The sequence below is a fragment of the Oryctolagus cuniculus genome, chromosome 3, assembly GCF_964237555.1.
Source record: "Oryctolagus cuniculus chromosome 3, mOryCun1.1, whole genome shotgun sequence".
NCBI lineage: Eukaryota > Metazoa > Chordata > Mammalia > Lagomorpha > Leporidae > Oryctolagus > Oryctolagus cuniculus.
Genome location: NC_091434.1, coordinates 11,391,270 through 11,394,853, shown reverse-complemented (window position 1 = coordinate 11,394,853; position 3,584 = coordinate 11,391,270).

Below are 3,584 nucleotides of genomic sequence, written 5' to 3'. Positions count from 1 at the left end.
ATGTCTCTTCTTCAGACCTATTTATTTTATTTTTATTTAAAAAAAGATTTATTTATTTGAAAAGCTGAGTTACAGAGAGAGAGATCTTCCATCCACTGGCTCACCCCCGATATGGCTGCAATGGCCGGAGCTGGGCCAGTCAGAAGCCAGGAGCTTCCTCTGTGTCTACCATGTCAGGGCAGGGACTCAATGATCTGGCCTATCTTCTGCTGCCTTCCCAGGCATACCAGCAGGGAGTTGTATCGGAAGGGGAGCTGTTGGGACTTGAACCGGTGCCCATATGGGATGCCAATGTCAAAGGCAGTGGCTTAGCCTACTATGCCGCAGCCCCAGCCCCAGATATGTATCTTAAAGCTAACAGGAACAACATTTTGAGGACTTTTTATTCAAACTTTGGCTGATTCTTATTTTCAATGGCTTTTCCCCTAGATTTAAGGAAATTTGTTTTCCCTCTTAAGCTATCTATAGCTTACACCAATAAGGTATAGCTTGTTAACAAAAATTAAAACACTGGGCCGGCGCTGTGGCATAGCGGTTTAGTAAAGCCACTGCCTGCAGTGCAGGCATCCCATATGGATGCCAGTTCGAGTCCTGACTGCTCCACTTCTGATCCAGCTCTCAGCTATGGCCTGGGAAAGCAATAGAAGATGTCCAAGTCCTTGGGCCCCTGCACTCCCATGGAAGACCTGGAAAAAGTTCCTGGTTCCTGGCTTCGGATCAGCGTAGCCCCAGCCATTGCAGCCAAGTGGGGAGTGAACCAGTGGATGGAAGATTGATCTCTCTCTCTGCCTCTCCTTCTCTCTCTGTGTAACTCTGACTTTCAAAAAATAAATCTTTAAAAAAAAAGAACTATACAGTATATAAGAACTTAATTTGGATCTGGCAAGTAGTAAGTTTTTTTTTTAAAAAAAGGAAATATATAGTTAAGTGTTGTCAGGCACATTTGAAGATATTCCTGCTACCCAACTGCATTCCTGTGTCCATTAACCATCATCTCTCAATACAAACTCCCCTATGTTCTACTTCCTTAGATCTACTTTTTAGCTTGCACACGTAAGTGAGAACATGCGGTAATTGTCTTCTGTCCCTGACTTATTTGACTTAATGTCCTCAAGTTCCAACCATGTTGTCACAAAGGACAGAATTTCATTCTTTTTATGGCTGAATAATATTCCACTGCACATGTGTACCACATTTTTTTCCTTTATCCATTCATGGAAACCCTGATTGAGTCCTTATCTTGACTACTGTGAGTAGTGCTGCAATAAACATGCAAGTGCTAGAATGCTTTGACAAACTGATTTCATTTCCCTTTGTATATGTACTAACTAGTGAAATTGCTGAATCACATGGCAAGTCTATCTCTAGTATTTCAGGAAGCTCCACACACTTACTTCCTCATAATGACTCGACTAATTTGCATTCCCTACAACAGTGTATGAGAGCATCCCTTGCCCTCACTCTCACCAGCATTTGTTTTTTTTTTTTTTTTTTTGTCTTTTTGATTGTAGCTATTTAATCTGGGGTGAAGTGATATATAAGTGTGGTTTCATTTCCATTTTTCTGATGCTTACTGACTGAGTATTTTTTCATATACTTGTTGACTTGTTTTATGACTTGTCTTCTTTTGAGCAATGTCCATTCAGGTCATTTTTAAAAAATTAGATTGTTTGTTTTTTATTGCATTATTATTATTTTTTAGTGCTGTTGAGTTGTTTAAGTTCCTTCCATAAATCTGGATATAAATCACTTGTCCGATGAGTAGTTCAAAAATATTTTCTTCCATTTATAGGTTGCCTCTTCATTCTGTTGATTGTTTCCTTTGATTTGAAGAAGCATTTCGGTTTCATATAAACACATTTATCAAGTTTTGCATCATTGCCCAGATCTATGTCCTAAAGCATTTCTCCTATATTTCCTTATGCTAGTTCATAGGTTTGGGTCTCACACTTAAGTCTTTGATCTATTTCTAGTTGATTTTTGTATGTGGTGAGAGATGCAGGAAAGGAACTTAATTCTTCTGCATTTGGATATCTAGTATTCCCAGAACAATTTGTTGAAGAAATTATACTTTCTAAATGCATGTTCTTGTTGCCATAATTGAATATCAGTTGGTTGTTGATACATGAATTTATACCTGGTCTATGAGTCTAAAGCATGGAAAGAATAGATAAAATCTTACATCACAATTGAAATTATTCAGTAAGATCAGACACAAATTTGAACAAAACGTGAGCCTTATTGACATTCCACTCATGGTTAGATTCATTTAGGCTGAAAAGGACACAGCAATTCATTTGAAAACAACAGTGAGACGCCGGGTTGTGGAAGAAAACCATGAGAACTCAGAAGAATTCCATGTCCTTTAATTCCCATTTATTTAGCACAACGTGAGGCCATGAATTTTGTAGTCAGAGAGATGGAAAGCTCAGTCAGTCACATCAAAATTCTAATTGTGCCCTGCTGGCTGAGCTTGTAGAAGGGAAATGAGAGAATCCTCAATGGTCCCAGGAGACAGAAGCCTAAATCAATGGGGTTATCCATATTGTGGGAGCCAACTCATTTCAGAAAATTTGGTTGAATTATTTCACTGAGAATGAAACAGGATTTTCAGTGCACTTGGGAAACTTGTTGTTCTGGAAATAAATCTCCCTCAGAATCAGGAATTTGGATGGTGGGCAAGAGCCAAACTTGCAAGTGCTCTGCTTGCGTTGGTGAGTGGAGCACCTGGACTACAGTGACAGGAACACTGTTCCCAGCGTCCCTGGTGAACTCAGCCACCATCACCATGTGCTAAATGCCTTTTTAGAAAGAGTTATAATTCTTAGCTTATGAGATATGGGCATACAAAATAAAGACAAAGAGAAATGTTTAATGATAAAATTTTATTTTACGAAGAATCTTTTAAAGTAACTGTTGACAAAAACGAGTCAAGATGGAAAAGGCATAGTGATAAAAGCAAAAAAATGGAACGGGAAGGAAATAGTCATATGTATCAAAATAGACTCTGGGGACCATGGTGCACTGTGATTGTGGTCAGAGCTGTGGGCATGTCTGCAGGAGCTCAGCTGTCCCAAGTCTTTGAGTTGAAGTTTTGCTTTTAGATGGGAAAGAATGGAAACACCCAAAGTAGGAAAGATAGGAACCCAGCAAGCAGAAGCAAAGTCACAGCCCAAGAGGATAAGCCCCCGAATACCCCAAGGACAGGTGGGTCTGGTAGATGGGGTGGAGGAAGGTCCTCAATATCGTCTGCCCAGGGACAGATGCCAGGCTGGCTCCCCTAGTGGCAGCATTGCTTCTTGCAGCCACACTTCTGCTGACAGCAGCACTTCTGCTGGCAGCAGCCCTTCCCACAGCCACAGCCACTAGAGCCACAGCCACAGGAGCGCCGGCAACAGGTGCGGCGGTAGTAGCACACCGTGGGGCAGCAGCAACCACAGCAGTTCCCACAACAGCCACCACAGCAGCCACCACAGCTGCCACAGCCACCACAGCTACCACAGCCACCACAGCTGCCGCAACTACCACAGCCACCACAGCTACCACAGCCACCACAGCCACTGCTGCAGCCGCCACAGCCACCA